Below are 13,340 nucleotides of genomic sequence, written 5' to 3'. Positions count from 1 at the left end.
GCAGTGGCGATCGGGCAGCGGCTATCAGTACAGATGGAGGGAGCGCAATTGGTGACCGCGTGTGTTCCCTCCCTTCACTTCGGAGACAAGGCCATTCATAGAGCGGTGAATGGTCTTCTCCCCGTACCTCCGGTGACCACTTCCTTTCTCTCCCCCATTTCGGTGGGTTATCCGTTGCTAGCCAAGGGTAACAACCACCGTGTCATTTTCTACTTGATCCTCATTTCACACATTTACATCTCACTACTGTCTAGAAACCTATTTCAGATGAAATGGCCGCTTTGACCAAGCAGTACTACAAAATTAATTTTCTTCCTAAAGACCAACTCTCCCTCCCATTTCAGCAAACTAGGGATTCCCACATGTGAGACAATGCTGCCTGCTTGTCCTAGGATAAAGTACAGTTACATACCATAACAAGTGTTATCTGGGGACAGCATGCAGATATTCTCACATCCTTCCCACCTGTCCTGGTTGGCTTCTTAGCTTGCTTATGGAACCGCAAGCCAATGTCAGGCGGGAAGGTACTCACACATGCATGGTGCAGGCATTCTCTAAGCTTCGCAAAAGCTTAAAGTGACAAAACACTAGCCCTATCCTTACCAGGCTCCATGGATGATGGCCCCCACATGTAAATATCTGCGTGCTGTCCCCGGATAATACCTGTTATGTAAAGTAACTGTGTTATTACTGCACATTAGCAGATTTGGAGAGAATCTTAAAAATACAAATACAAGTCCAAAAATATAGATTGTTCGAGGACTGGGTCTGTCTGGATTTTTGTAATTCTTAGTAGTACCTTTAAAATTAAGTTCCTCCCCCCACCCCACTCCCCTTCCAGCTGTATCTGCAGCTAAAGAAAATGCCAGAGCCCAAAGGAGAGGGGCATGGTCCCCAAGACTCCCCTCATGCCCCTGCCCACAACTCTCTCTCACTTTCTACCCCAGAAGGTTACAACGGTTTTCAGAAGGATGGTGGGGTCAGAGGCACCTTGTGACTAAGTCTGCCTTTGGTAGTGCAACATGGAAGACTTGTTAGGACTGGTCATGCGGGAAGAAGGGCAGGAGAAGGTGTGAAGGTGTTTAGCACTTGTAGTACAGATTCTCAGTAGGTTCGGATGTCACAATTTTAAAAGGTCTGGTTTCTCAGGTGGTCCAGATTTCGGTATCTACATTTTTGGACTTGTACTGAAGAGAAATTATATGAATATGAAATGAACTATATCAGGACAATAAAAAATTAGCCCTAGGTTTAAGATCAAATAAAGAGGCCAGTTCATATTTGGAAGACTGAAGCTAATGCTATTGGTTTAAGTTTTTAATTATTTTGAAGGTGGGGTATATACGGGCACACCAGATTTATAGAATGAGAAGGAATATGTCTACCTTCCCTGCTCATTACAAGTTTTTCAGATAAAGGCTTTGAAAATTAATGAAGAAAATGGTGACAGAGTTCAAACAAGCGTGGGGTGAACACAGAGGATCTCTAATCAGAAAATAATGGGTATACATTGAAGGAACTAAGGCCAGTACTGGGCAGGCTTTCACAGCCTGTGTCCCCTATATGAACATTCAGTTGAGGATGGGCTGGGATGGTTAAGATGAGTTGGAGTTAGCTTTGATGGAGACTCCAGTAGATGGAACCTAAGCATTCTACTGGGCAGGGCTCTGGGTTTCTGGGCCAGAAGTATCTAAGTAAAAGGACCATGTAAACTAAATAATTAACTTATGGAGCATGTATAGTTGGGCAGACTGGATGGACCGCTTGGGTCTTTATCTGCCATCATTTACTATGTTACTATATAAAGAACTATGGTTCATTTCTATGAGTGCATACTGCCATGGAGAGAGACCTGAGTTTGATTCCTGGTATAGAACTTTCAGTCCCCAGCCATTTGGGTTTTCAAGGTGCCCACAAGGAGCATGCATAAGATAAATCTACCGTATTTTTCATTCCATAAGATGCCCTTTTTCCACCCCCAAAAAGGGGGTGGAAAAGGGGGTGCATCTTATGGAGCAAATATACCTCCGCCTCCCCGCTGCAGACCCCCATCCCCCCCTGGCCACAGCTGGTGCTGCTCACCGCCCTCTTACCCATTGCAGGAAAGGAAGAGAAGAACTGGTGGCATGCAATTGAGCCCACAAGTCTTGCCCTGACATCAATTCTGATGTCGGAGAGAAGGTCCTGGCTTGTGGGCCAGATTGAATGCCACTGGCCCTTTGTGGAGTTTCGGCAGCAGGAGTCAGCGTTGGGTGTGCTGGTTGAGTGCACTGCGGTCCAGGAGTGCAGGTGCCTCATTTTGGTTGGAGGAGCCGTCGGATCTGTCGTGGGATTTTCGGGCTCCTGGGATGTCAGCAGTGTGGTGTGGCCATGAGGATCGTGACAGCCCCTTCCTGTGCCAAGTTCAGTGGTGGGTGTGTTTGCTAGTGGCGCTGGTGGGGCAGGGCCTGGGAGGTAAGCCTCTGGTTATTTGGGGTAGTGGGGTGTTGGTAGGTTGGGGTTTGGTGAAGGGGTTTTATGTGATCCTTATGGCACCTGCTAAAAAGTCTTGTTCCAGGGGAGGGAGGGGTGATGGAGATCGGAGGGGTCATTCTGCAGCGATGGCAGTGCCTGTTGGCGGACCAGGGAGGAGGAATCAGCATAGTAGGGAGGAAGGCAGGCTTCATGGAGTTGCGGCAGCAGTGAGCGAGCAGCAGACCAGGGAGGAAGGCAGGCAGACTTCGGTGCGGGAGGGAGGAAGGACAAAGGCTGGAAGGCAGCAAGGGGGAGGGAGCAAGAACTCAGAACATAGGAAGGAAGAAAGTAGGGAGGGCATAGAAAGAAACAATTGTTGGGCCTGAGGAAGTAAGGAAGGAAAGAAAGAACTATCTAGTGCAACCAGAAATCACCAAACAACAAAGGTAGGATTTCAATTTAGTGATCAAAATCTGTCTGCTGCAGTATTTTTGTCTATTTTTCCAGGGAGCTGGGTTCAGAGGCACAATTTGATTCAGAACATTTTTTCCTTGGTTTTTCCTCCTCTAAATCTAGGGTGTGTCTTATGGTTAGGTGCGTCTTATGGAGCACAAAAATACATGAAAAGGAAGCAGTGTATGCAAATCTATTTCATGAATATTTGTTACAGATATCCTGAAATTCCAACTGACTGAAGGGCCTCCACTATAGGGTAGGAAACCACAAACTAGCAATGGATTGGATTCTGAAATTCTGTGGAAAAATCAAACCATTATCCAGTGATGGCATAAACAAGAAAATCACAAACTGTGCATCGTAATCCATTGTCACTGAGTAGTCTAGAGATGTTTTGAATGGAAAACTAATTATTTTGTTTCTCACTAAGGAAAATAATGATGTGATTTATTTATAACATTTATTTTGCTTCCATTAGGGATAGTGACAGGTGATTTATGAACTTAAAGCACCAAATGTAAACAGCTATTTCCAGAGTCTCTAAACTTTTAATGAAGCTAGAGCAATCCCAAAAGCTTTGGACTTCTAATGGCTTCACATTAGACAGATTGTTGCTTGCCAAGATTAAAAACTATGAGAGAGTTTCTTAATCATAGTGTTTCAGTTAGGACCTAACAAAGGGACTAATTTGTCTTTGGGCACATGCTTCATGCATTGCATTGATATTGTAAATGTATAATCTTGCAAATTACTTGGCTACTTTCAAAAAGCATCTGGTTGTTGCGTGGTATTAATCTGATTTATAGAGCTATAATTAGGGCTTCTGTTTTGACTGTAGATTTCAAAAGATAAAACATCAATGAACTCCCAATACAAAAAATAGATGTTTATTGGTTAAATACCTGAAAAATATCACTTCCCATAGGATTCTCTGACTCAAAATGTTCTCCACTCAGTTTTTCTGCTTTTTTTGCACATGTAACTCTGTCATATTTGATTCCTCTTACTGGCAAAAGCATTCAGCTATTTGGGGTAGGAAGAGTGATGGAAAGGGTACCCAGGAATTTCTTGAAGGGTGCAGAGAGTCAAAGAATGAGGCAAACAATTCTGAGGAAGAAAAACTCAATATTTACCCCCAGGAAAAGTAGTGGAACAGGAGGACTTTTACCCTTGGGGGGAGGGGAGAAGCTTCCAAAGTGTTCCAAGGGCTGGAAAAAGTAAGGAAGGTAGAGCTTAGGAAGAAAGCCGTCAATCAAGGCATCCTGTGGAGCCCTGGGTTTCTGCGGTAACCAGGGACTAGGGTACGCCTGATATTGTTCCATGGGAGATAGCCATTGCTTTGTTGCAGCCTAGAAAAGAGAGCCATTCCTGACATTACCTGTACCACCTAGCAGTTCAGAGGTAAAAAAGATGGAGTTTTTTGGGGGGAAAACTGTAAACCAAAACCCTGAGGAGGAAATGGACTATTAGAATCTAAACTACAAGAGAATGTAGAAAAGAAACAGAGAAAAATAAAAACAGTCTGCTCATGCCATCTACTCTCCCTTTCACTCCCATGTACTTGTTCCAAGCTGTATTGAATTGATAGTTTTTGGGGAGGCCGTGCCACAAATTCACCACCTATTCTGTGAAAAAGTATTTCCTCAGGTTACTTCTGCATCTATCCACTTCCACATTCATCCTGTGCTCCCTCATTCCAAAGCTTCCTTTCAATTAGAGGAGTAACCTATTGGTTAGTGCAGTGAATTTAGATTCTAAGAGAACTGAGTTTGATTCCTACTGCAACTCCTTATAACCCTCTGCAAGTTACTTTACCAACCCTTGCTCCAGATACCAAAAACCCTCAGATTTTGAGCCCCTTAGCTTTAGAGAAAGTACCTCCATATAATATGTACAGCACTGACTATATCTAGTAGCTCTTTAGAAATAAGTAGTGGTAGTGAAAGAGTCTTATCTCTTACACATTTATTCAACATAGATATTTAAACATCTCTATCATATCTCCCCTTTCCTGTCTTTCTTCCAAAGTATATATATTGAGGTCTTTAAGTCTTTCCCTATGCCACTAACCATTTTAGTAGCTGTTCTCTTGACCAACTTTGTCCTGTTTATATATTTTTGAAGATGTGGTCTCCAGAATTGCACACAGTATTCTAAATGATGTCTACCTAGAGTCTTAAGCAGGGGCATCATCACCTCCTTTTTCCTACTGCTGATTCCTCTCCCTGTGCACCCAAGTTAGCTTTCACTTTCACGTTATCTACTTGTTTGGCTACCTTAAAATAATCTTATATGATCACCTCAAGTCCTGCTCCTCTTTTATGCACAAAGGTTCTTCACCTGGGGAGGGTTTCGATGGCTGGGATGATTAAGATGGGCTGAAGTGAATTTTGATGGAGACTCCAGTGGATGGAACCTAAGCACACTACTGGGCAGGGCTCTGGGTTTCTGGCCCAGAAATATCTAAGAAAAATAATTAATTTATGGAGCATGTATGGTTGGGCAAACTGGATGGACCACTTGGGACTTTATCTGGCATCTTTTACCCCCCTAAGCAGTACCAGTTTGTTAGGGTTTATAGCCTAAATGCATGGCCTTGCATTTTTTTAGCATTAAATCATAGCTGCTAAATTCTGGACCATTCTTCAAGGTTCATTAGCTGTTTCCTCATATTACTTACACCGTCAGGGGGTCTACCCTATTTCAAATTTTGATATCACCTGCAAAAAAGGCAAATCTTATCAATCAGCCCTTCAGCAACATTGCTTACAAAAATGTTAAAAAGAACTGGCCCAAGAATTGAACCTTGAGGCACAAGTTAAATCCTTTTCCTCCAAGTGAGTTCCATTTACCATGACCCTCTGTCACCTTCTACTCAACGCGTTCCTAAACCAGTCGGTCACTTTAGAGTCCATATCCTAAGGGCACTCAGATGAGCACTTGATGAGGAATCACGTGATGAGCATTTGCTGAGGAACCATGTCAAAGGCTTTGCTAAAATCTAAATACACCATATCTAAAGCTCTCCCTCGATTTAATTCTCTTGTCACCCAGTCAAAGAAATCAATCAGATTTATCTGACAAAATCTGCCTCTAGTGAAACTATGTTGCCTCCGTCCTATAATACACTGGATTCCAAAAAACTTTACTTTCTCTGTCATTATTTACCATGAAACCATGTTAGAATCACTCTGCTAAAGAGCCTATCCCCTGGAATCACTATATAAATATCTATTTATGCCACGAGAATTGAGAAAGATTTGGCTTCCTGTATTATTATTCTTTTTTCTTCACTTCATGACTAATACGTTCTGTCAACCCCTGGTCCCTCTTGATGCTTCAGAAACTAGTGACTTGATTTTCAATTTCTATGCAATCCAGCTTAGGATTTAAGTGCTTATAGTTTGTAGTGGAAAGAGGCAGCACAACAGCTGCACATTCCACTTTCAGTGTAAGCAGAACATTTCAGTTTATACATAAGGAGTGCTCAGAACTATAGAAGACAAGTGAGTGCAGTCCGTTTATAGGGAAGTTATGTAGCATAATTGCTAAACAGAAATAAAGAATGCAAAATCCTTCTAATGTGCAAATCTGTGTTAGATGGGACCTGAATGTCTTGTCTACCCACCACCTTAACATGGCCAAGATAGAACTTCATAATTTTCTCCCTCCTCTTCGCTCAAGTTTCCTAATCCTCTTAGTCTATTACATGGAGTCATCTTTGATACATCTTAAAGAATGACACAGTGACTGTTACTTGTGGCATGCCCACACGAACGGAGCAAAAAAAAAAAAAAAAAAGACTGGTAGCAGCGGATATGGGGACAAGGCCATTCACCGCCCTATGGAGCAGTGAAAATGACCATGTCCCCACAGTAAAGTGTCTGCCGTGCATTGTCTCCCTCAGCAGCCTTCCTCACGATCTCGTGGTCCAGAAGCCTTGCGTGACTTGTGAGAAGGCTGTGGCATTCGGGCTGCTCAGAGAGAGAAAACTTCAATTCTGAAAAGTGCCTGTCAATGTGATGGAAAGGGAGGGATATGGCCCAATGAAGGGAAGTGGAGAGAGAGGGAGAGGGGAGAGAAGAACAGATGCTAAAGGGAAATGGGAAGGAAAGAGAGGACGCAGACGCTGCATGAAAGTGGGGAGGGAGATGAGAGTAAATGCTGCATGGAAGTGGGGAGGAGAGAGAGAGAGGGGGGACAGAAGCTGGAAGGAAGTGGAGAGGAGAGGGAGGGAAGCAGTTACTGAAAGGAAGTGGGGAGGAGAGAGGGGAGCAGATGCTGAAGGGAAGTGGAGAGAGGGAGGAGCAGATGCTGGATGGAAGTGGGGAAGGGAGATAGGGGAACAGATGCTGAAGGGAAGTGGAGAAGAGAAGTACTGGATGGAAGGAGGGGATAAAGAAAAAAGGGCACATGCTGGATTACGGAAAGAGGATAGAGTTAGGGAAATACTGGAATGGGTGAGGGAATGAGGTGGCAAGCTGTAGGTAGACACAATGAAAGGGAAATTGAGGACTGGAATGTAAGAAAGTAGACAAGAGGTAGAAAACAAATTGAGAAGGAAGAGCAGGAAAGAAAACGAAGGGAGAGGAGAGAGAGATACCAGAGCATTGGGGGAGGGGGAGGATACAGATACCAGATCTGAAGGGAGGAAAAGAGGAGATAATGAAGGGAATATACTTAGTGGATAAAGACAGGTTGTTCACCCTCTCCAAGGTAGGGAGAATGAGAGGACACTCTAAAGTTAAAAGGGGATAGATTCTGTACGAACGTAAGAAAGTTCTTCTTTACCCAGAGGGTGGTGGAAAACTGGAACGCTCTTCTGGAGGCTGTTATAGGGAATTAAAGATAAAGTTAGACAAGTTCCTGCTGAACCAGAACGTATGCAGGTAAAGCTAGTCTCAGTTAGGGCACTGGTCTTTGACCTAAGGGCCGCCACGTGAGAAGACTGCTGGGCACGATGGACCACTGGTCTGACCCAGCAGTGACAATTCTTATGTTCTTATGAGAGAGATGGTAAAAACCACCTGGGGAAGGGAGTGAGAGATGGAAGGGATGAAGACAGAGATGCCAGACCATGGGGGGAGCAGAGGGAAGAAGGTGGGTGCCAGACCAATGGGGGTGGGGGGGTGGGAGGAGATGGAATGTAGAGGCAGACCGTTTCTAGTAGAGGCATAGAAATAGAGCAGCTTCCATATGGAAGAGGCAGACAGTGGATGGAAGGAAGAGAATGACGAGAAGATGAGGAAAGCAGAAACCGGACAACAAAAGGTTGAAAAAAATGTCTATTTCTTTAGCTTCACTATGATCATGTGTTTTCCCTCATCTCATCCACTTCTCATTTCACTTTCACTTTCAAACTTCTCTTACTCATTTGTAAATACATTCACTCACCTTGTTATCTCTCTTTTCTTTCTATGCCTGTCACTTGGCAAATTTCTCTCATCTATGCCTCCCTGCTGCATCACTAAGCCCAGGGCAGGATTAACCAATAGGCCAAGGAGGGCATCAACATTGTTTTTTCCAAACGGCGATGTGCCCCCTCCAGCATCAATCGCCAACGGGGGCCCCCACGATCGGCAACACAGGCCCCACCCCGATCGGCAACGTGGCCCCCCCCACATCGTCAGAAAGTAAGACATGCAAGCAACGCGGTTAGAAAGGCAACGGGAACTGTAATTGTGTAAGCGGTGCTGCTTGCCCAAAGCTTTCCTCTGATGCAGCTTCCTGTTTCCGCCTGGGCGCATGGTGGGGTGGGGCGGGGCAGGGGGCCCAGTGTACTTGGGTGCCTAGGGGCACTCGACAAATTAATCCTGCCCTGACTAAGCCCCTAAGATGCACTTTTCATTTTGCTTTGCTTAATACTTGGAATAAATGTCATGAGCTAATGTGCTGTGTTCCCCCCTATGCGCATAATCATATCCCCATTATCTATGATAAAGGATCATTTAAATGAAATTGTTATACAATAAACAGAGATAATAAGAAGGTTCTCTGTTTACTGTATTATTCAAAAACCAGTAAATAATTTGAACTTAAATTAAATTGTTAATTTATAAAAAATTGACTGAGGAACCCACACAGGATTATACTAAACAATTGAAACAAATCAAGAACAACCACACGTAAGAAACTCATACCAAATTACCCTTCTGCCGGCTTATTCTACATGCTACCTAAAATCCATAAACCTAAAAACCTGGGAAGACCAATCATATCTGGTATTGGCACATTCACAGAGGAAATATCTGGACTTATAGAGGGGATTCTTAAACCCTTACCCTCAAATTTTATATTTGACACCTACAGTTGTGCATAGCCAATATATTTGGGATAGGTACACATTGTAGCTCTGGGTCTGGGGAGTCCAGGTCAGGTACAAGATATAGCTCTGGGTCTAGGGAGAATACAAAGTATGCAAATAATGCTAAAAGCGTCCAAGTAACTCAAACAGGAATATCCCCACTAAGACATAATAAAAACATAACATGGAAAGCTATGTACGTTAATGCACATAGCTTGGGAAACAAGATACTGGATCTGGAAACAGAAATAAGGAATGCCGACCTGGATGTGGCGGCAATATCTGAGACCTGGCTCACAGACTCCCATGGATGGGACATGGTCATACCAGGTTACAACCTGCTTCGCCGGGACAGGGAGGGCAGATTGGGAGGAGGTGTAGCATTATATACAAAGGATGACATTAAGGTCACAAGAATCACAGATATCCAATACACTGGGGAATCCTTTTGGGTTAATTTGGCCAGAGGGAAGGACAAATGCCTGTATCTTGGCGTTATTTACAGACCCCCAAGACAACAGGATGACCTGGATATGGAATTGATTGGAGATATAGAGAATATCACCTTGCGTGGGGACACGGTATTGTTAGGTGACTTCAACATGCCTGATGTGGATTGGGGCACACTTACCGCTGCTTCCGGCAGCAGCAGGAGGCTATTAAACTCCTTGAAGGGAGCACATCTCAGGCAACTGGTGTTGGAACCAACAAGGGATCAGACAATACTGGACCTGTTACTTACCAATGGTGAAAGTGTCACAGAAGTCTCGGTGGGAGACACATTGGCCTCCAGCGACCACAACATGATATGGTTCAATCTTGGGAAAGGCTTCACTAAATCTGCAACACTAACCAAGGTCCTCAAATTCAAGGACACAAACTTCCAAGAGATGGGTGACTTTGTTCACCAGATGCTACAAAGCCAAGCAGAAACCAATAGTGTGGAAGAAATGTGGTCGACTTTGAAAGCCACCATACAGGAAGCGACGAACCGTTATGTTAAGCTGGTAAGTAAACGCCATAGAAACAATAAACCACAGTGGTTCACTGCGGAGATCTCAGACCTCATCAAAGAAAAGAAAAAAGCATTCATCTCTTACAAACAATCAAGGGAACAGGACTCCAGAACAGAATATCTGACCAAGTCAAAAGCCGTCAAACCAGCAGTCAGGGAGGCTAAATTCAACATGGAGGAATCTCTAGCAAAGAACATCAAGAAGGGAGATAAATCATTCTTCAGGTATATCAGTGACAGAAGTAAGTTTCAAGTTTCAAGTTTATTTAAGCTTTTGATGAATCGCCTATTTACAATTGCTAGGCGATGTACATATTCTAAGTAAAATAGATAAAGAAACTTAACATAATAACAATAACATTTCAATTAATACTTACATGAGGGGGGAATAGTACATCTAAGGAAACCAGACGGAGACTATGTGGAAAAGGACTCAGAAAAAGCTCAACTGTTAAATGAATACTTCTGCTCTGTCTTCACCCGAGAAGCGCTGGGGCATGGACCTCAGCTACAGACAAGGGCTGACTCAGTAGACCCATTTAGCAATTTCAAATTCATGCCCAACAGTGTCTACGTGGAGCTGTCAAAGCTCAAGGTTTACAAGGCAATGGGACCGGACAACCTGCACCCCAGGGTGCTCAGGGAGTTAAGTGATGTCTTGGCGGAGCCACTGTCAGCGCTCTTCAACCTCTCCCTTAGTTCAGGTAGCGTCCCGTTGGACTGGAAGAAGGCTAACGTCATTCCACTCCACAAGAAAGGCTCCAAGACAGAAGCGGCAAACTACAGATCAGTGAGTCTCACATCAATAGTGAGCAAACTAATGGAAACTCTTATCAAACACCAATTAGATACGATCCTGAATGAAGAGAACCTACGGGATCCCCGTCAACATGGATTTACTAAGGGGAGATCCTGCCAATCCAACCTGATCAGCTTCTTTGACTGGGTGACGGGGAAGTTAGATGTTGGAGAGTCCCTGGACATCGTATACCTGGACTTTAGCAAGGCATTCGATAGCGTACCTCATCGCAGGTTGCTAAGCAAGATGAGTTCCATAGGATTGGGCGACACATTGACGAAGTGGGTTGGGAACTGGCTTGGAGGTAGGGTTCAAAGGGTGATGGTGAAGGGCACCCCCTCTGCAATGGCGGAGGTGATCAGCGGGGTGCCCCAGGGCTCTGTCTTAGGCCCGATACTATTCAATATCTTTATAAGGGACTTGGCAGAAGGGCTCCGAGGTAAGATAACATTATTTGCCGATGACGCCAAACTAAGCAATGTAGTGGGCAAAAGCACAATAGAAAAAAATTCAATGCCCGACAATATGATGCACGATCTACTCTTACTAGAGACCTGGTCTAAGACATGGCAGTTCAGCTTCAATGCCAAAAAATGCAAAGTTATACACCTGGGTACCCAAAATCCATGCAGGACTTATACCCTTAATGGCGAGATCCTAACAAGAACGGTAGCAGAACAGGACTTAGGGGTGATCGTCAGTGAGGACATGAAGGTTGCCAATCAAGTGGAGCAAGCTTCTTCCAAGGCAAGACAAATCATAGGTTGCATACGCAGGGGTTTCGTCAGCCGTAAGCCTGAAGTCATTATGCCTCTGTATAGATCCATGGTGAGACCCCACCTGGAATATTGTGTGCAGTTCTGGAGGCCGCATTACTGTAAGGATGTGCTGAGGCTGGAGTCGGTCCAGAGAATGGCCACCCGGATGGTTTCGGGACTGAAGGATCTCCCGTACGAAGAACGGTTAGATAAATTACAGCTATACTCGCTCGAGGAGCGCAGAGAGAGGGGAGACATGATCGAGACATTCAAGTATCTCACGGGCCGCATCGATGCAGAGGAGGATATCTTCTTTTTCAAGGGTCCCAAGGCAACAAGAGGACATCCATGGAAAATCAGAGGCGGGAAACTGCGTGGTGACACTAGGAAATTCTTTTTCACCGAAAGGGTGGTTGATCGCTGGAATAGTCTTCCACTTCAGCAGCGTGCCTGATTTTAAGGCCAAATGGGATCGACACGTGGGATCTATTCACAAAGTAAAGGCAGGGGAGGGTCATTAGGGTGGGCAGACTGGATGGGCCGTGGCCCTTATCTGCCGTCAATTTCTATGTTTCTATGTTTCTATGCACACAACTTGCTTAATCGGCGCTGATAATTGGCAATTAACAAATCATAATTGAGGTTAGTTGGAGTTTATTGAAACTTATGCACATAACTTGGTAGGTGCATAGCACAAAGTGTTGTGTCATGTCCACTGCATGAATCTAAAAGTTAGCATGGTTAGGGGCAGATTGTAGGCATTATTTTGCGTTATGTGCAAGCTTTTCACCTACGCAAAGTTGTGCACACAACTTAGGTGCATGCATTTAGGACAAGTTTTCCTTGGCTTAAAAATGGGCATGCCTAAAAGTTATGATGCACATCAGTGAATACCGGAGCTAAGTGTGATTCTGTATGGTGCACATAAATTTTATAGAATCATGCTTAGCGCCGCACTAGGTGGCATTGTTTTTTTAGGGGATATATATATATAGAATCGGGCCATTACTGCAGGCCAGGAAAGAGCGCTGCAATAATGACTTTATGGTGAGAATACTAAAAGGAATTTTTGAAAACCATCTAGGAACGTAAAAACTTTGAAATTAAAATGATTAACTATTTTGGCACCCACCAGACAGGACTTAAAGATTTGGGTTTCCTATCACACTATAAATCATAAAATTATATTACTTTGTCACTCTTTGATCACCCATTCATATTTCCCTGTTTCTCCTCCCCACACCTACCTTCCCCTATGAGATTGTCATTGGAATGCTTTTATGTTTTAACATATATTTCTGATATAGGTAATCATTTGCTCATTTCTGAATTTCTGATCTAGAGAAAGGCTCATTGAAAAACATATTAAATTAGTCCAATAAAAAATTATCATTCTATTCTATTTGTTTTATTTCTATTATTACCTCTATTTAAGCACAATTTGCCAGTGTCACATTGCCAAGTATTCTTGAGTAAACATATTTCTTGTGATGTGAATACAGTGTTCTTCCATTTTGTAGAACAGAGTTAGAGAATGATTTTCAAAATTATTAA

General features: G+C 43.7%; 1 protein-coding gene across 3 annotated transcripts in view; it reads left to right on the top strand.

Moving 5' to 3' along the window:
• Window positions 1–13,340, top strand: part of UTRN (utrophin) — a 1,286,828-nt gene that overhangs the window by 1,066,303 nt on the left and 207,185 nt on the right. The gene's annotated exons all lie outside the window — the stretch shown is intronic.

Source organism: Geotrypetes seraphini, chromosome 3 (assembly GCF_902459505.1).
Source record: "Geotrypetes seraphini chromosome 3, aGeoSer1.1, whole genome shotgun sequence".
NCBI lineage: Eukaryota > Metazoa > Chordata > Amphibia > Gymnophiona > Dermophiidae > Geotrypetes > Geotrypetes seraphini.
Note: the sequence above shows the minus strand (reverse complement) of the source record. Positions and strands in the feature narration are given on the sequence as shown.